This window comes from Botryllus schlosseri, chromosome 3, assembly GCF_051294905.1.
Source record: "Botryllus schlosseri isolate E-star chromosome 3, Bs_hap1, whole genome shotgun sequence".
In the NCBI taxonomy this organism is placed as follows: domain Eukaryota; kingdom Metazoa; phylum Chordata; class Ascidiacea; order Stolidobranchia; family Styelidae; genus Botryllus; species Botryllus schlosseri.
The window spans coordinates 20,143,463-20,165,009 of NC_137238.1; the positions used below are offsets into that span (position 1 = coordinate 20,143,463).

Below are 21,547 nucleotides of genomic sequence, written 5' to 3' on the forward strand. Positions count from 1 at the left end.
CACCCACCTTGCCCTAGCCGATTTAAAAAAGAGGCATGCACTCCGAATGAAAAGAAGATAGTATAGCAAAAATGCAAGCGATAAATAATGGGGTGGCACGTCATGGAAGGCAAGATCGATAGTTCAGGCCGTGGACAGGTAATCTTGAGGATGGACTTATGTTTATTAGTAGTAATTGCTTGTATTTCGTCTTGAATGTGGACATGCTCTTCGACTGTCGGCAGGATACTATTCATCAAATTACCGAGCAAGCGAGGCAACCCGCCGGTGTGATGTGTAACAATAGTATATAATATCTGAACTATATGTTAACGTCCAATGCGTCAAGTCGAACTTTGCTGGTATAGGCAAAAAAAAGATCTTAGGCCATACTACTTCGTAAGGACAGACAGCTCCAACCAGAGATGAAGATATGTAGTACAATTCCAACATTATGTGGGAAAACGTCTAATTTGCATTCGTTAGGTAAAATTTGGTCAAAACTAAGATTTTTTAAGGTAAAAATTTTGATTTTCATGCCAAAAAATCGCACTGCAGGTCTTGATTTTAGTATCGAATGTTGTGGAAGTCCCAAGGCTGACACTCAATAATTAGGGCAGTAATTTCATTATCGAGTATGGTAAAGATGTGCGCTGATCTGACACTTACCTGCTGCATTGTGGATTTCACTTCCTCAATACAAAGAAAAAACACCACCATAACTGTAAAGGATGAAATCAGAAGATCATTAAAACGCAGATATAACACTTGTTGGCCTGTAGCGCGTGTCGATTTAGAAAAGATGGATCAGGCACAAGTGATTTTTAAGCAATAAACGATCAACAGGAACATGATGCAAATGATTTTGTCGATATGTTGCCTGCTCAAAACCTGTCGACCGGCGGCTTGCAGCGAAGGATCCGTATCGATGACGATCAACACTCGTATCAGTCGAAATTCAGTAGTTTAACATTTGACCCAACATGCAACATTTGCTTTGATTCTTCCAAGCTCGGAACACGAAATCAAACGCTTTTTGATCGATGGTATTGAATGAAGTGCCGTAATCAATTGAATACGTGCCGTAAAATAATGCTGAATTAAAGGAGTTGTCTGTTAGTATAAATGGTCTACAGCAGCAACCAGTGGCGGCTCGTGACAATATCGGGTGGTGGGGCAAGGGCTGCGAGCGACTTTAATCAACATGACGTCACAATGGCGTTTTCCAACGTAAAAAAGTAACTTTATGATGGTCACATGAATTTCCCGACAACAGTGATTTTAACGTAGGTGCCGCGAGAGGTTTGCCGGTGAGCCGTGACTTGAAGTGTGGTAACAAATGTTTTATTCATTTATTTTTAATCAAAGGATTATTTTACAAAATGTACGTGAACTAAGAATCGTCCCTATGCCACGAATCAAGTATCAGGTCATCCTTAGTAGCATGCGTTTTGATTTCATGGTAGAGTTATAGATTACGCAAATCGATAGACCCTAAAATCCGACCGTCACCCCAAATTCGAAATCCGGATCCAGTCCGGCCAGGTAAAAAAACATTGAAATCCTGCTCCGGCTCCTGAACCGGACTGTGGCCATCTCTGGTTACGACCAGGTGATAATAGGCAACCAAAGCGGAGGCACCCGGCGTACGATTGGATCAATAGAATGGACAACTTCTAGACCTCTCATTTTCGCTCTAAAGGCAACTGCGTAAACTACGTACGGAATAAAGATTCAATACGATTCATGTTCGCACTTGACTTGACCTGACTAATTCCAATGACTAGAACTCGAGAGATTGCGTAAGCCTAACTGGAAAGGTCAACGAGTTCGGACACATACGCAATTGTTATCTCAAAGATTGGGCCTGTCATATTGAATCCAGAACATCAATTTGAATGGTCTTTGAAGAACTAAGGACAGCAGCCTCGGAACTTCGGTCTCGGAACAACGTAGGACATTTTGGCCTTGAAACTGGAGACTGTGACACAACACATACGGCTTACTGTCTATAAGTCTGCTGCGAAATCGCCGTTGGAAAATATATTAATATATAAATACATGAATAAAAGCCGTAACTTAGTATACTGTTACAAGAAATCATCGAGAAGTAGCATACGCAATCTCATAACCCATTCCTGTATGGTACACTGTCAAAATCAATGCAAACAGACGAACACCGAACTTTGAGTAAAATAGATCGAGGAATAGGCTGATCGAATGATCAGCTGTTAGCCGACATCGAAAATGAAATAGCTATCGCAATTGACAGGAGATTGTAAGCAAATGGTTTGAAGGCCACAATTTCACAGTGAAATGGACATTGGCGAACATAAAATTATGTGAATATTTGAATGCAAACCGAGAATCTTGGTTAGCTGTTTCATGCGATCATCGAGATATACCATTGGAAATATCATCACCGATCTCGTTATGGAACGCAGACTATAGATTAGCACAGACCGACACCGGCATTTGCGTGAGATCCGCAATGACGTAGGCAGGCTAAGTATCAGATCAGCGCGCATCTCTACCATACTCGACCTCGAAAACGAAATAACTGCCTCAATCATTGAGTGTCAACTTTAAGACTTGGTACCGCGTTCGATACTAAGATCAAGACATACCGTGTGAAAGCTCATGACAGATCTAGGTATGGAACATCGTTAAAATCAATAGAGACCAATAACGGCTTTTGCGTAAATTTGTTGGCGATAAATGAAGAGTCAGCTCTTACTCGACTTTGGAAACGAAATTACCACCCACATAGTTCAGTGACAAACTTAAAACTTGTTACAGCGGTCGATACTAACACTTACCGTGCCAAATGTCATGACCGATCTCGGTATAGAACATCGTCAAAATCAATGGAGACCAATACCGGCTTTTGAGTAAAATCTGTTTGCTGTACTATGTACATGATAGATCAGCACACACTGAACTTCGGAAACGGAATTACTACCATTATCTTCAAGTAGCAAGCCTGAAACTTGGAGCAGTGTTAAATACTACCTTCACGACATATCATACCAAGTTTCAAGAATTATCATGGTGCGAAACACCGTCAAAATCGACCTATACCAGCAAAGGTCGACTCAACGCATATTACGGTAACCGAGTTCAGATATAGATACGATTGTTACATCACACCTTAAGGGCGAGTAGGCATATTTGCCCCGGTTGCTCGGCCATTTTACGAATAGGAGAGAGTAAATCACCGTTTCTTTATTGTGCGCTGCTTTGAGAGAATAGATAGTGAAAGCTTGTTATGAGCGCTACCGGGGCAAGCCCCGGCTAGGCATTCGCAAAGCGAAAACACAGAAGAGAATTCGATTTTCGCATAGAGACTTCGCTATGTATGGGCGTTTGCAAGCGAAAGCACAAGAAGAACGCGGGTTTCGCTGTGATCTCGGTATATATTGATTGCTGTGCGTCTATAAATGGTTAAATTGTTATTGAACAGAATTTTAGGTGGGGCAATGCCCCAGTTGCCCTATAGGACGAGCCGCCACTGGCAGCAACGGAAACTGCAGCATTCAGAATCAATTTTTTTTATCAAAAATTCAAAGTACAATAGCTTCATATCTGCTTGTTGGAGTAGAACCAAATTTGTTGTGCAATGTTTTTGACGCAAATATTTGAAAAAAGGGATATTTTTGACCAACCCTATTGCGCACCACAGTAGTATAGTAGATCGGTCGTGATCTGGCAGGGGCTCTTATGGGCGCGGCGGTGAGGTGCCTGAAAACCGGGGGTGGTGAGCGGCTCTTATTTCTTATGGCGGGGGTCGTGAGCGGCTGGAAACTCGTGTTGGCATATCGCGCTTTTAGACCCCCCTATCGCTCGCACATCGCCATTGGTTCTTATGGGTGCGCTCGCATGTCGCACTTTTAGGTATAGGCATCTCTCACACATCGCATGGAAAACTCGTGGTGGCATGTCGCACTTTTAGGTATAGGCTGCGGCGGTGACTCGTATTGAAAACTCGTGGTCGTGATTCGTACTTTCGGGTATAGGCTGCGGCGGTGAATCGTATTGAAATACTCGTGGTCGTGACTCGCCTTTTTTGCTATAGGCGGTGGCGGTGATTCGTCTGTCGTGTATTCTTACGGGGTCTGTGGTGATTCGCCATGTGTTCTTATGGGCGTGGCGGTGATTCGTACTTTCAGGCATCTCTCGCGCGGTGTTGAATATGTATCAAGTAAATAGTCATGTGAATGAATCTTTGTTAATGTGTATATCGTTATTCTTATGGATGCGGCGATGACTCGTACTTTCGGGTATAGGCTCCGGTCGCACGATAGCGTTATGGAGATAGGGATCGGTCGCATGCTAATGTTTTTAGGTATACGCGCGGTGACATGCTAACGACGATAATGTGTCTGTCATGTATTCTTACGGGATCTCTGGTGATGTGTCATTGTTTCTTATGGGTGCGGTCGTGAATCGTACTTTCTGGTATAGGCATCTCTCACACGGTGTTGAATATGTATCAAGTAAAGAGTCACGAGTATCGCTAAACAGGAAATTCACTAAACCGCAGTACAATGTGCGATTTTGAAAAACAGATTTTCGCGACCGCGTTTTGATATGTGTGACCCACTAACTACGTCCGCTTTGGAAACGCGATCTGTTGTGCGGATTTCGAACGCGCACTATCGTATCGATTATTACACTAATCCAGTCAGCACTATCACATTCAGGAGTATTTAGTATTCAGCAGCGACACGAAAAGCGATCAACAAATAACCGCGTTCACAAACTAACACTTCAAAAATGTGTGAAATAGTTTGCAAAACCCCGCTATCGCTGACAAGATAATGTCTCGGGCATAACCATTTTAGTGACTTGGTGTTAAAGACATACCGATCGCTCACAAGGTAATATTTCGGTAATTAGTTTGTCACAGAGCCGTCGCAGACGGTGATTCGAAAACCAACAATTTGACACTCTCTGGTGCTTGCTATATGTTTTGACACTTCGGGACGTGGTTGACTTTAGTTGTATGATGAGAATCATGTGAATATACAAGTATTGTGTCAATTTGTCAACTTGAAATGAAACTTACTACACAAACCAAGTTGATTCGTATCTGAATGTGTTAATTCGGTACAATTCTAATTATTTTGAGAAATCTTTTCGTGATCTCTTGAATCGTACGTAACCTGAATATTACCGACACCGACTTTCAGCCCCATCGAATCATTCACACATTCCACGCCGCTGTTTCTCGCCTATAGAATCAATACCAACTAGTTGTATGAAAATCAAGAATCACAAGTATGTGCACTATACAGTTATTGTCTTTATCAACATGAAATCAAACTCTTAACAAAAACAAGCATCTTATCACTCGTCCACTCTATCATGAAAATCCTCGAGTCCTTATCATCAAAAATGTTATAGCGCGGCGTCGGAATCCATTCGTGGGATGTACTAAAGCTAAATCCAGATAATCCACAATGAAATATTTGGACTCCGACATTGCGTGAATTGAAATAGGTTTGACAAACATGACTACCAACTTTCACCCAGTCACATTTCAAGATTATACTTTGAAACAATCCTTGAAACTGACAACTCTATTCACGACTCCGTTTCCGTTTGTAAAATAGAGTTTCAGAAATACTATCACTATGACAACTCAACATTTCAACATCTTCCCATACTCAGAAGAGTAAAATACAAAAAGCCTTGTCAAGTCAAGCCGTTTGTAACTTACCCAACCAAAACAAAAAGTATCCTTATGAAAAGTAGACAAGACTACGCGAGTAATCACCACAATCCAAAATCCATAGCAAGTTCGGTTGTAGTCATATACCGCCAAATCGTATTTTATTCAACTGTAAAAGTCGTTACTACTCCGCAAGATAAAGTAATTACTATGTGGTATATTTTGTAAGACAAAAGTAATTACTTCTCGGTGTCGGTGACTTGGGATAACATATGTTTTGAGTATATGATATTTGAATGTCTGACCAATGTAGTTAAGAATTCATTTCTTACGATCAAACGCCGGTGTTACATTGAAAGTTATCATGCTGTGTACATAAGGATTGACACATTGATTTGACATATGTAATAGTTGATCATGACTTGATTATTAAATTATTTGCGTTAATTAGACCCGGCGTTGTGGTAAATGTTATGAAAGCAACAAACTTTTCAGTACCAATGTTATTAACATATTAAGCTGTAAAGCTATGTGTGTCTGAAATGTTCTTGATAGTAAAATTACTCCACCTTGGTAAAAATCACTCTGCGTATCGCGGATATCAGAAAATATTTCCAGTAACCAAGACTAAAGATGAAACGACAATATCGGAATTATTACATTCAACAATCAGTACAATTATTAAAATCTATCGTTTGCGATAAACAGCGCTAAAGATGTAATTATCCCAGTATTCATACATCCGATACAAAATGCTTTATTATCCCGATTCACAACGGATGATTGAAACGACTAAGTGTAGAGTCAGTATATTACAATGACACGTCGTTACTATTGAATCCAGCAATTGATACGATTTATTGTCAGGATTTGTGACAGCGCATTGAAACATACACAACTTACAGAGTGTGAAAATATCACTCTGGGTATCGAGTACCGTTTGAAGCGTGCGATCAATACATAATTCCGTTCACACTCTCTAAGGCGTTGTGAAGTCTACAGATTTACACTTCAAGACTTTGATCAACACAAAAACAATTTGGAGTATCTTTACTGGATACATCCTATTCTACTAGACTTGAGTAATACACAAAACTCATAGCATTAACAAAATCGCAATAGGAGCTACACTGAAATCTACAAAATGTGTTTGTATTGTTGTTAGTGATCATAAGTTATCATTTGAATGAGTAATTGTAATCATAAAACCAAACTTGCGAAAGTCATTACCATAACAAAAGAATATTCTAGGTTGCTTGCTAAATGTACGCCAGAAATATTTGTAGAACGCTCACGACCAAAGAAATCGGAAATTTCCCCACACGGTCATTCGTCAAAGTATATGTTGTCACAATACTCATCCCGTAAAAGATCTTACTTGTATGTGATTGAATCGCTGGTAATTAACCCGCTAAATCAAACCACAAGGAAATTTCACTCACTCATCGGATATTAAACAGCGTCACTTAATCGGCGTAGATCGTTTTTTCTAAATGCAAATCATACCTGGCCAACGGAAAACAATTTTCACTCACCTTGTAATGAACCCAAGTGGTGGGCCTTCGTTCAATATTTTGTCTGTGTCAAATACTTTGCAATAAACACAATGGAGTGGTTGAGCTTTACATCATCATGCTGTCATCTGAAAATCAAGCTTACATCCGATTTGTAACTGTGTCGTTCACCTAACCGAGTTGTATGCACAGTTCGATATTTTTTGTCATTTAGTGATTGCTGAACATACCAAACGATACACATTCACCTCCGAAATACTGCGTTGATCTCAATCCCCTTTGACGTGATAATCGAAGTACATTTGTTTCGAATTCGTAACAGCCGACTATGACACGACGATTTTTGGAAAAGTTATGCTTGGAAGATTGGTTGTATATCACGAAAAATAATTACCGCTCATATTGATACTGTTATCCCTTGTTCGGTATTTTCAAACGAGTAAAATTTATTACTTGAGTTACTCCGCTTACTATATTCAAATGTAAACACAGCCATCTTTCAACATCACAAAAACATCGATATAAAGTATACAATCAAACGCAACAAGTTTTACTTTTGTAGGTTGTGTATGATTATCCTGCATAACTCATTTCTTACCAAAGGCATATGAAAAATATTTACGTCACAAAAATATTCGACGTCACTCGATACTAGAGAATGGTGGACTAAGCTTTCAAAATGTTTCGATACCTCAAGAACTTTATTGTCTGAATGGTTGGTCACGTATCTTAATAATCAAGTAGTTCAACACAGAACTATAGTATTAACAGAAACACCAGAGTTGTTTACACAAAAGTTTGTATGTGTACAGTATGCGAATACCATGTGTAAGTCCAGCACAATTGTGGTATCCATCCGATTTAGTTAACACAATTTACGACACCGAGGTCGCCTCATCTTTCGTAAGACAACAAACCAAGGCTTCAGGATATGTCCATGTCATAGCAATAAATCAGCTACTCCAACAACAGAGTACATATGTTTTCTAGTTACGGTGCTTACATCTTACACACAAATCAACCTACTTTGCTAACGAAAAGTGCTGAGTCATCACATGGTTGTCCTCACAACAATACAACTAAAACATACTATCATACAAAATGGCCGTTATAGTCACCAATGGTACATCGTACAAGTAACAAGTCTCGAGAATCCAGTTATTCAAAAAACGTGAAAGTATTTCTACACCAAGTCGTTATGTTGACGAAGACGTATATTGTAATATCATGATCGATTTGTATTCGTTGACCGCAAAATGTCACTACTCTAAATAATTATTTTTCACTCAAACACAAAAACCTACTTGTCGCCATTCGTTTTCATCAAGCACGAGTTCAAGAAACTTACTTACTACGACATGAATTGTTATTTTATGTTGTGTAAATAGGTAATAATTCAAGTAACACTATATCAACATCATCGAGCTGTGCGAATAGATTTACATGTGGTCTTGTGGTTTTAATCGAAGTACACAGTACGGTCTAATGTAGAGTCATCTCTATTGTACAGCAACTCGGTAATCGAAATGCATTAAAATTTAAACAGCGATCTTGTTTCATCATGCGAAAAATATGTTCACTATCGCGATACTCTGCACAGGACGTGTAAATCCTTTTCACACTCGTAATAGTATACCAACGGCTACCGGCGACAACGTTTAACAACACCAACGACACTAAACATACGATACCTACCCAAGTAAAATTTCCATTTTCACCTGGAGGTCAGCCGTTACCTGAGTAAAAATACTATTATTCTTTGGAGATTTATCGTTTAATCAGAGTAACAAAACATTTTCACTTGGGGGTCCATCGTTTCCCAGAGTAACAAGCCCCCTTTCCTTTGGGAATCTATTTTTTTCCGTGGGTAACAAATCTTTTTCACTTGGAAATATCTTTTTTCCTCGGGTAACAAACCTTTTTCGCTTGGAAACATATTTTTTTCCCTGGGTAACAAACCTTTTTCACTTGAAAATATATTTTTTCCTCGGGTAACAAACCATTTTCACTTGGCGGTCCGTCGTTTACCTGAGTAAAAATATCATTTTCCTTTGGAGATCTGGCGTTTACCCAGTGTAACAACACATTTTCTCTTGGTCATCTAGCTTTTCCTAGAGTAACAAAACCATTTTCATTTTGAAATCTGACAAACACACCTGACAATTTGATATTTTTGTATATTGTTACAACGGATAGCGACAAAATATACACCAACAACAACTCCAATACATTTGTGTAATCGCATATTCACTTGTGCTGATGCAACCCATCAAAATCATCGGTTACCCACATGCAATGTGCTGTTGTACATCGACGTTTATGTTTTTGGAAAACTGGACAATAGGCTTCGATATTTCTGTGATGTCCGGGTTCGTGCTTTGGATTTTCCAGAGTCAAAATGTCTGAATAAAACACCTCCTGGACAATGGTTGGTATGTGGATAACGGTGTTCGGAAAACGGTTGGATTTATGTCACCCATCGCGATAACAACTCCAGGTCGAGTTTTCCCCCGCGTGTTTACTATATTGTGTCTTTATTGGTCATGGTCATGTATGTCTCGACATTCAGTTTGAAATCGAAACCCTGATAAAGTATGTAACCGGATCCGGATATCAACTCTGAATCGATAAACCAATGAACAATATTCAAAGTAAACATGTTACACCCTGTGTTTCCACGAAAAAATACCATCCAGACATACGTCGTGCTTGTTTGCCCACATCAGTATACGCGTAAATGGAGGTGTGTGACATTGCATGCAATGTGTTGGTATACAAACATCGATCCACAGACATTATCATAGCCGGTAGTTTTGATGTAGATCGAATGTCATCACACCCGATAACAATACCAAAAAGCCACATTGCAATGACTCTGAGTCCGCGCTATTACATCGATATTTCGGCACCGTACACTGATTTACTCGATGGTGTTATCGTGTTGTAACAACACACAATGAACCACAACACACAATGAACCACGCTTTTCAGGGATACTCCCGACTGCTAAATTAGTCCATTCATGGGCAGGATCTACATTGTCAAGTAACGATAATAGACTTTTCAGGTACAGCTGAACATATGGGACGACCCTATATTGCCCTGACTGAATCGATTCTGCATTTTTACTGCGAATTTAGCTGCTATTTTATCAATCGTTTCAACACTGAGCAACAGTTGCCTTCTAAACCTACAACGCCCTAATTTGCTCTCAGCGCCCCCCTACCGTCCTATTTCATACCCAGCGCCCATCAATCGCCCATTTCATGGCCAACACCCCGTCACACTCGTGAACGCCCCTAGGGGGAGGGGGGTCGCTGGCGCCCACATTGGGAACCAATAGCCAGGAATTCAAAGTAGCGTCATTGAATTTACTGCAACAAACCCTGGACAGTTCCGTTTTGTCCGACCGATTCTGAAAAACGTTGAGGTCCTCTGCATGACTGCGCCCAACTTCTTGGCTCGTTGTCACTTTCACATTTGATAAAAAGTTACCGGAGAAAACATTCCAAATTTGCATACTTTCATTACTCTGTGCGGTGGGTGTCTGGCTGCCGACAGGCTGTAAAACAATTACCGGTTTATTATTGAGATCGTGTGTTGTGCTAGAACTTTTGTGGGTGCCCGTGAATAATATTCCACCTTCTACCTTAGCATTCGGAAAATCAGAGCAAATTCTGCTCTGTCAGTATTCGGACATGTTTATCGAAAGTGGTGCCTGGATTTCGATTGGGACGTGGAACCTGGATTTGACTACAGGACGTTACCAAGCAGTAGCTTACCCGGTCACGGCACATCTGCTTCAGCTGGCATTTGAATTCCATCAAACTCATCCCTCACCGGTGAACACAGAGCATTATAAATGCCCGCAAATTCCATGTTTGGATATAACAATACTGGGAGACCGGTGCAGACTTGCCTCCGGAAAAAAAATGATTTTAAGACTCAGGAGCATTTGAATTTACGGTTTTTGAAAATATGGAATCGGAAATTGAACATAAACATGAAATTACAAATCATGTTCTAATTGTCATGCATTTTTTTGAAATTCCAGTCACTACTGGATTTGGATATGGTGGGGAAGAAATTGAGGACTTGTCCATAGACTTGTATTTTAAACTCGAATCCAGAACACGATCCGGATTTTAAGATATTGATTACGCTCATCTCTGTCTAGAACGCTTACCAGTCTTGCTACGCTGGGCATGGCAAGTGTGGATTGGGGAGCAGCATTAGATGCCGCGTCACTTTGTTCTTGATCCCACGCGTAAGCTGCCTATCGACAGAAAAGCCAAAACCTAATATAACTAAATACTCTAATGCTAGTCAGTAGCTAATAAAAATACACAGGTACTATGCTACACTCACAAGTACAACTACACAGCGCACAAATATTCCCAAGCTCCCTACTGTACGCCCTCACGCTCAAAATCACATGTAGCCAAAATTATGGATAATTAACCTACTAACCTTCGTAGGTTAGTTATCTATACCAAAACACAGAGAACATTCTAGCAGCTTCCATGAAGAAAGCTCACACTATCCACTGATATGTGACAAAACAATGCAATCGCTGAGCCATCAACATTTTTTCTATTGTCAGGGCGTTACAGATGCATAAATCTAGCTACTTCAAATATAAAATCTTTGAAGATTCTGTGCCTGCGGTAGAACTGGGATAGTCTGGTTCGAAGGGGAAAGTCAGCTGTCAAACTCATAGCTCGGTTTTACAGGATTCAAATTTTAAAGCAATGCGAGGTGCAGAGTAAAAAGATACAAGTAAATTGTCCTAAGGACACACCCAGGAACTATGTGATTGAGTCGGGTCATTGTCAGAGGTGGTCAAAGTAGCCAAGAAAGTTACTCAAGTAGAAGTACCATAATTTTCCAAGTATAGTACGCCCTCATGTATAATACGCATCCCTAAAATAGCATGTAAATTCTGGGGAAAAGCCTGTACCCATGTATAGTATGCACTCTGCATTTCAGTACATGAATAGTTCCGATTTCGTATGAGATGGCATTCTGTTTTGCGATGTCACTCTTGAACAATCATTACACAACGATCGCTAATCATTATACAATTAGCGGGATTGTCTTTAAACGATAGTACAGAGCAGCCAAAGCCTGCGAGGCGGGCGGCGCGATAGTTCAGGCTAGCGACACGACATCTTGATCACGAGGAGAATTTTTACAGATGCGATTGCTAATCATTAAACAATTAACGGTATTGTCTCTAAACCAGTGGTTCTCAACTGCCGGTCCGCGGACCGGTGCCGGTCTACCAGATATTTTGTAATTTTATGCTTCAATTGCAAAATACCATAAGTTGAAGGCTTCCTAATTGATAAATGAAGCAACATATCTCATTTAAAACTGAATAAAAACATCCCCATTGTATTCGTACTCCGCATGTCCTAGTACGTCTGGTGGTAGTGGGAAATGAGCAAAGGTGTTTGTCCCGACACCGAAACGCTTCTTTTCTCGATATTATCGAATAAAAGAATAAGATTCTAGTTGGTGTATTCCAGGGGTTCCCAACCTTGGGGTCGCGACCCCAACGGGTCCGTCTGCCTATTCTACCGAGTCGCGGGAACAGAAACTAAATACCAATGACCATTGCAAGAATGCCATTGAACCGGGTGCTATGGGCAGTTCATTTCGGAATATCTTAGTTTATTTTGCAATATAGAACAAGAAACGACCTAAGACAAATGCGAACTCGGCAAACAAGGTATCAAATCAGTCGAAGCGTCGTGCTGAAGTGTCACCTATTATAACCTAAGGTTGGTGTCCGGTCACTTCCATGAAAATCAAAATGTCGTGATCATAGAAATCAATGGGATGGTAATTTTCCTTCCAGGAAAACTACAAGTGACGGATAGCGTCATGTGTTAACAAAGTGGCTCTCAAACTGGGCTCCGAGATTCGTTTGGGGTCGTCGAGGCGATTTTTTGAACCGCGAAGCACGTTCTGAAAAATTCAAACTATCCCGAAAAAAACTAATTTTTGGAATATGAAAAAATTCAGGCAACTTATTATTAAAGCAAACTCGATGGTGGCCGAAATAATATCGTTAATCATCATAAAGTAGAATATTTTGGTGCTAAATTATTTAATTTTAGTCTCGCTGCGCGCGATTTAGTGTCACTATACATTTCTCGATTTTATTGTGCGTGTAAACACCCCGGAACAAAATACGCATGTATAGATACAAAATTGAAATCTAAAGAATCTTACTACATTCGCAAATATGAGAGCATCGCCGTTGAAATACTAGGGGCGCGTCAATAGCGGCTGCATTATCGGCATTTCGGCGCTGACTGTTTCCACGCCAGTACACACCAAAACATAAAGCGGTTTGGCCAACACGCGACTACACGTGAAGTGCGCTGGCAAAAAGATCACAGGCGGCATGTTGGCCGGAAGCATATTGATATGTTCAGGCCCTGAGATAGTCATCGTCGAATATTTATAATGCTTCAACAAATTAATTACTGTAATATTGACCAAATTTCCCCCCTAAAAAACTTCACGATTCACGCGACAAGAAAATAACTGTTGACTGATTTTCATACCCCTGGTTGGTGCTTACTAAGCCGATAGAAACAAATTAATAAGTCTCGCGTATGCCGTTAGCTAATTCGGCTCGTTCGTTAATCGGATATATAAAGGGTAGTGTTGAAACTACCGGAAGCGGTAAGAGCAGGGGTTCTCAACCTTGGGAGGGGGGCGGGAGGCTCCCAGGGGGGGCGCGAGAAATTGGCGAAGTCAGTATAGGGGGGGGGGCGAGAAATTGATAAAGTCAGTATAAATTGTACGTGTCTAAACATGTGTTTCACATCCATTATGAGAAGACGATTAATGAAGATGAAATTTATTCCATATTCAAGAAAGCTCAACTTCAGTTAAGCAAATTTTCGAAATTCCTTGGAGATATAGAGAGCAATTCCCACGTGTAAGTCATTCATTGCTTCATAGCTTTGACAGTAGCCTAAAGCTTGTCGCGCTGGGCAGCTGTTGTTAGTAGCTTGCGAACTGCACTGCCTAAGACAGACTTAGATGCAACATAGGTTGCCCGGTTTCGCCCTCAATTAGGCTATAAATCAACACAATTTAATTAATTTCCAAAACTGATCAAATTTAGCCTGGCAGGACAGATCGACGCCTTGCTCTCTGTACTCACTACTAGCATCACGATTAGTCTCAGGGTGACCTACCTTGAAATTAATTAATGGATGTCTTGTTCAATGTTTTTTTGTTATTTTCAAACAAGTTTGGAGAAATTTGTCAGCAATGTAAAAGACTCAACAACTGGATGGAATGCAGATTCAAAATTGGCGTAAGATATAAGTAGTGAAGGTGGAATCGTTTGTTACCGCCCCTCCGGCTATTTAGAATGTAAACACTCTCATAATATAATTAACGTTGTACTGTGCCCGCTCCATGCTTCCGAGACATAAATAACATTCATTATACGTTAGATGAATTTTCTCAGATATTGTATTATGTGTATTTAGGACTAATATCATCCGTCCATATTTTTTAAACTTGATTTTATGTGTACAAGTTACGGTTTCTGCAGTTTCCACATTTTACGACTTATGATTGCTGCGTCAAAACTTACCTTGGCTAGAATCGACAGATTTTCTATTATGTGTATTTAGGACTATGTATTTAAATTCCTATTCAGATTATACATAAATGCGAAAACTATGATGTCTATGTAAGGTTATATTCTCCGGATAATATTATTAATATCAAAATTCTACACATCATCACTAATTACTTAATATAAAATGCGATTTTGAGCGCTGCGACTTGATAATATGAACCCCTACGCTTCTGATGCATGATTTTTTGTGATAAGGACCTAGGTAACATTCAGAGTCTGCAACGATTGTTTGGATATACATTATAGCAATACCCCACTAAACTATAGGCGGTTATATTACTCTATTGCTCAGAGATAACTCATCCGTCCATATTTTAAACTTGATTTTATGTATACAAGTTACTGTCTCTGCAGCCTCCACATTTTACGACTTATTTTCATTAGACGCAGGCAAGCGATTCTCCAGTTCGGAGCTACGGAAACAAATCACTCGCATGTGCGCGTTCCGAATAGTCTTGTAGAATTTTCTAAAGTCGTAACATCTTAGTAGCATATACGCGAATCCCAAGGTGAAAATAATCGAACGAACTATAGCCGTAGGCGTGCGATTCGCAGGGCTTTATTTATACAAACTCTATCGATGCCTGTACGCGAACCCCAGCATTAAAACGATTAGGTCTAATTAACACGTTCTGAAGCCGAAAATTTAGTCAACATCATTGAGATAGCCATGATTTGAAGATGGTGATCGAGTGTGACAATAGCACTCGCCAAGGTTAGACAAACATAACCTTAAACTACTCTCTACTTCACAAAATATAAAGTTATAAAAGTAAGCAGATTTTGTCGATATTGCTTTGTGATGATTTTGATGTTGTTCCATACCGATTGGGAAGATAGGACTCCTAATTCCTTAACTAACTACATAATCCCTAGTAACGTAGTCAGACGCATAACGGAATTTACGCAAATCGATATTGCTCTGCGATAATTTTGACCACTATGTTTTGATAATAACTTGCTTCCGAGAAATAGATAACAATAATAGATTATACTCGATGTGTAATGTCTTGTTATTTTCATGGAAACACGGGGGTGTAACATGTTTGAATATTGTTCATTGGTTTGTCGATTCAGAGTTGATATCCGGATCCGGTTAATACTTTCTCGGGTTTCCGATTTCAAACTGAACGGTGGGATATGTATTGACCAATAAAGAGTGACACAATATAGTAAACATGTGTGAGAAAACTCACAAGTAACCCGGATTTGTTAGCGCGACGGGGACATAAATTCAACCATTATCCGTGTACCAAGCAGTTACCAAAGTCATGGAGGTTGCTAATTTCAACATATTGACTCTGTGGGAGGCTAAAGCACGAACCGGGACACACACAGACACACACACACACACCAGGACACACAATATCCGTCGATTTCCAAAGCATACATTTCGATATACAAGAGCATATTGTTATTTCATGTGGTTAACCGTTGATATAGATGCGATGCGATCGACGCGGGTATACTCTGAAACCGGTTGTCCGTTTATATGAGAAAAGATGCTGTGGAGGACTTTAAAAAGCGGCAGTTGAGCAAGACGTAGTTTGCTTACTGCAGTAATTCATTTCACTTGCAGAACTTCTATGGCCAAGCTCCACGTGTGTGTTTCAGAGTAGTTCCAAATGAATGAATTTCATTTTCACGTGCTTGAATTCGTTTTATCATACTGTAAAATACTTTTACATGCCCAAGTTGGGGATTCTCGTTACATTGTCTTCTTGTGTGTTGGTGATTAAATACATTGCGACGCTGTCACTTGGCTCTTAATTGGGTTGTTTCATCTGAAAGAACTAATTTTGTCTGTTATAATACTTTATTAGGCTTGTATGGCGAGGCGTCTGGTATCGAGAAGTGAGATCGCAAGCAATCATTGAGTCAGTCGTGATGTCTGATTGGGATTGTCGACCTCTTATATCCAGCAAGTGTAATGTGCCATATTAGGCCATAAGTATCGTAGGCCCCGTGTGAAGCGTACAAATTTCGATGTTGCGCAAATACCACAAACTTTGCTTGCTTTCAGAACCGACAACTAAATGCAAGACAGACTTTACGCAAAAGTTGCTATTCTGAAAATTTTGTCAAGGTAATGGTTTGAAAACTTATACTTGAGCACTCGTACTTCTTGAGAATACCCAAGTAGGTTTTTTGCCTAGATGCACCACATAGTCTCAAGTCCTTATGATATTGGAGTACATCAACTTCATGATAGCTAGAGTATTAAACAGTAATATACCTAGAGTACTAACGTTTTACTTACTCGGAAATGACTACTTCTACCTTATTTCAAAGGATACCTCGTTCGAAGCGAAATTGTATGTGGTTTTGGATAACATCCAAGATGTAGGCTCACTTTGAAGGTTACTTCGTAAAACTCAAATATTGCGCAGTGAGAGTTCGCAAATTCTCGAAGTATTTTTGTTATTTTTATTGCGATAAGTCATTCTGCAGCGCGAAAATGCGTCGTAGGATATAGATGAAACTAGCACCACTCATCAAGACCGCTGAAAACAGTACGTTTCAACATTTAGTAGCAGTAAATTTCTAGTAAAGTACAAGACGTGATGATTTCCGAGTGAGTTAAAAAGTGTTGCAGGTATAGTTTACCTGAAAACCGAATACTCTGAAATAGAAGTAGATGCAGTGTAAATAGTTAATCACTTGATTAAGTTTAGCGCAAGCAGATAAAACCTATACTTGAGTAGTACAAAATGCACGAGTACTTCGCTATCGCCTCCCTGCACGTAATAAGTGCTTTTACCGATACTCGTCGGTTTCAGTTTTAGATAGAATTCAGAAACCAAATAATTTCATAAACATAAGCTAATTTAATGAATTTACTCGAATGTACTATGCCGCGCTGATAAGATTAATTATAATATACTTATCATGTTACAGCGATTTTTCTAGCGTAGAAAATCTTTAAAATGTAGTAAGCAGGCCAAATGAAGATATTCGTTGAGTTGAATAAACAGAAAAAATACTCTAGACCACTTTATCGGTACTTTACAGTTTCAGTTTTAGATAAAATTTATCCCTTTCACCTATAATTACAACTCCTCGCTATCTAAACATGTTTAGAATATATTATTTGCGATGATGCGAACCCGTGAAGTACTCAAGTAGCTTTTCGTAGGATATAGATGAAACTGACAACACTCACCAAGACCACTGGTCCACTGAAAAAAGTACATTGTAGCAGTAAAGTCCTACTAAAGTACAAGAAGTAATGATTTCCCAGTTAGTTGAAAAGTAAGTATTGAAGGTATAGTTTGCTGGAAAAAGCGAAAAACTCTGGAATCGAAGTAGATGCAGTGTAAATAGGTAATCACTTCATTAAGTATAGCGCAAGCAGCCCAAACCTATACTTGAGTACTGCAACATGTACAAGTACTTCGCTATGTTCTCCCTCCACGTAAAAAGTGACTAGGTTTTAGACTACTTTATCGGTACTCGACAGTTTCAGTTTTAGATAAAATTTGGTAAGACTTTAAATTTTAAAGTAGTTTGAGCTTACGTTTGTATCACGTTGACAAGTAACATTATCAGACATGAAAATGATACTATCACCTAATATAGAAGTTAACACGCGTCAATGTGCTTCGGAATTCACGAGAAATTGCTTACTAAGAGAAGTATATTCTTGTATACACAATAGTGAAGAGAATCTTTAAAATGTAGTAAGCAGGCCGATGGGTATTCGTTTAGTTGTATAGGCATAAAAAACATTCCCGCGCGCTCTTAAACAAAACACTTCCTAACCCTACCACCTAATACTAAGGCGCGCGGGAATGTTTTTTATGCCTATACAACTAAACGAATACCCATCGGCCTGCTTACTACATTTTAAAGATTCTCTTCACTATTGTGTATACAAGAATATACTTCTCTTAGTAAGCAATTTCTCGTGAATTCCGAAGCACATTGACGCGTGTTAACTTCTATATTAGGTGATAGTATCATTTTCATGTCTGATAATGTTACTTGTCAACGTGATACAAATGTAAGCTCAAACTACTTTAAAATTTAAAGTCTTACCAAATTTTATCTAAAACTGAAACTGTCGAGTACCGATAAAGTAGTCTAAAACCTAGTCACTTTTTACGTGGAGGGAGAACATAGCGAAGTACTTGTACATGTTGCAGTACTCAAGTATAGGTTTGGGCTGCTTGCGCTATACTTAATGAAGTGATTACCTATTTACACTGCATCTACTTCGATTCCAGAGTTTTTCGCTTTTTCCAGCAAACTATACCTTCAATACTTACTTTTCAACTAACTGGGAAATCATTACTTCTTGTACTTTAGTAGGACTTTACTGCTACAATGTACTTTTTTCAGTGGACCAGTGGTCTTGGTGAGTGTTGTCAGTTTCATCTATATCCTACGAAAAGCTATTTGAGTACTTCACGGGTTCGCATCATCGCAAATAATATATTCTAAACATGTTTAGATAGCGAGGAGTTGTAATTATAGGTGAAAGGGATAAATTTTATCTAAAACTGAAACTGTAAAGTACCGATAAAGTGGTCTAGAGTATTTTTTCTGTTTATTCAACTCAACGAATATCTTCATTTGGCCTGCTTACTACATTTTAAAGATTTTCTACGCTAGAAAAATCGCTGTAACATGATAAGTATATTATAATTAATCTTATCAGCGCGGCATAGTACATTCGAGTAAATTCATTAAATTAGCTTATGTTTATGAAATTATTTGGTTTCTGAATTCTATCTAAAACTGAAACCGACGAGTATCGGTAAAAGCACTTATTACGTGCAGGGAGGCGATAGCGAAGTACTCGTGCATTTTGTACTACTCAAGTATAGGTTTTATCTGCTTGCGCTAAACTTAATCAAGTGATTAACTATTTACACTGCATCTACTTCTATTTCAGAGTATTCGGTTTTCAGGTAAACTATACCTGCAACACTTTTTAACTCACTCGGAAATCATCACGTCTTGTACTTTACTAGAAATTTACTGCTACTAAATGTTGAAACGTACTGTTTTCAGCGGTCTTGATGAGTGGTGCTAGTTTCATCTATATCCTACGACGCATTTTCGCGCTGCAGAATGACTTATCGCAATAAAAATAACAAAAATACTTCGAGAATTTGCGAACTCTCACTGCGCAATATTTGAGTTTTACGAAGTAACCTTCAAAGTGAGCCTACATCTTGGATGTTATCCAAAACCACATACAATTTCGCTTCGAACGAGGTATCCTTTGAAATAAGGTAGAAGTAGTCATTTCCGAGTAAGTAAAACGTTAGTACTCTAGGTATATTACTGTTTAATACTCTAGCTATCATGAAGTTGATGTACTCCAATATCATAAGGACTTGAGACTATGTGGTGCATCTAGGCAAAAAACCTACTTGGGTATTCTCAAGAAGTACGAGTGCTCAAGTATAAGTTTTCAAACCATTACCTTGACAAAATTTTCAGAATAGCAACTTTTGCGTAAAGTCTGTCTTGCATTTAGTTGTCGGTTCTGAAAGCAAGCAAAGTTTGTGGTATTTGCGCAACATCGAAATTTGTACGCTTCACACGGGGCCTACGATACTTATGGCCTAATATGGCACATTACACTTGCTGGATATAAGAGGTCGACAATCCCAATCAGACATCACGACTGACTCAATGATTGCTTGCGATCTCACTTCTCGATACCAGACGCCTCGCCATACAAGCCTAATAAAGTATTATAACAGACAAAATTAGTTCTTTCAGATGAAACAACCCAATTAAGAGCCAAGTGACAGCGTCGCAATGTATTTAATCACCAACACACAAGAAGACAATGTAACGAGAATCCCCAACTTGGGCATGTAAAAGTATTTTACAGTATGATAAAACGAATTCAAGCACGTGAAAATGAAATTCATTCATTTGGAACTACTCTGAAACACACACGTGGAGCTTGGCCATAGAAGTTCTGCAAGTGAAATGAATTACTGCAGTAAGCAAACTACGTCTTGCTCAACTGCCGCTTTTTAAAGTCCTCCACAGCATCTTTTCTCATATAAACGGACAACCGGTTTCAGAGTATACCCGCGTCGATCGCATCGCATCTATATCAACGGTTAACCACATGAAATAACAATATGCTCTTGTATATCGAAATGTATGCTTTGGAAATCGACGGATATTGTGTGTCCTGGTGTGTGTGTGTGTGTCTGTGTGTGTCCCGGTTCGTGCTTTAGCCTCCCACAGAGTCAATATGTTGAAATTAGCAACCTCCATGACTTTGGTAACTGCTTGGTACACGGATAATGGTTGAATTTATGTCCCCGTCGCGCTAACAAATCCGGGTTACTTGTGAGTTTTCTCACACATGTTTACTATATTGTGTCACTCTTTATTGGTCAATACATATCCCACCGTTCAGTTTGAAATCGGAAACCCGAGAAAGTATTAACCGGATCCGGATATCAACTCTGAATCGACAAACCAATGAACAATATTCAAACATGTTACACCCCCGTGTTTCCATGAAAATAACAAGACATTACACATCCAGTATACTTCACGATTGTTCATAGATACCAAGTATTCGCGTAAATGAGGTGTGTGACATTACATACATCATGGATAACATCATGGCCGGCACTACAAGCATCATGGATTACAAATTCATGTTCTGAAGTCTCATACATGCACCGACTCTGTACATTCAATGTGGGGGTAGCTGACTTGGAG

General features: G+C 39.3%; 1 long non-coding RNA gene across 1 annotated transcript in view; it reads left to right on the plus strand.

The window, feature by feature from the left end:
- The window catches only part of LOC145436057 (uncharacterized), a 115,491-nt gene that overhangs the window by 792 nt on the left and 93,152 nt on the right, over window positions 1-21,547 (plus strand). The window lies entirely within an intron of this gene.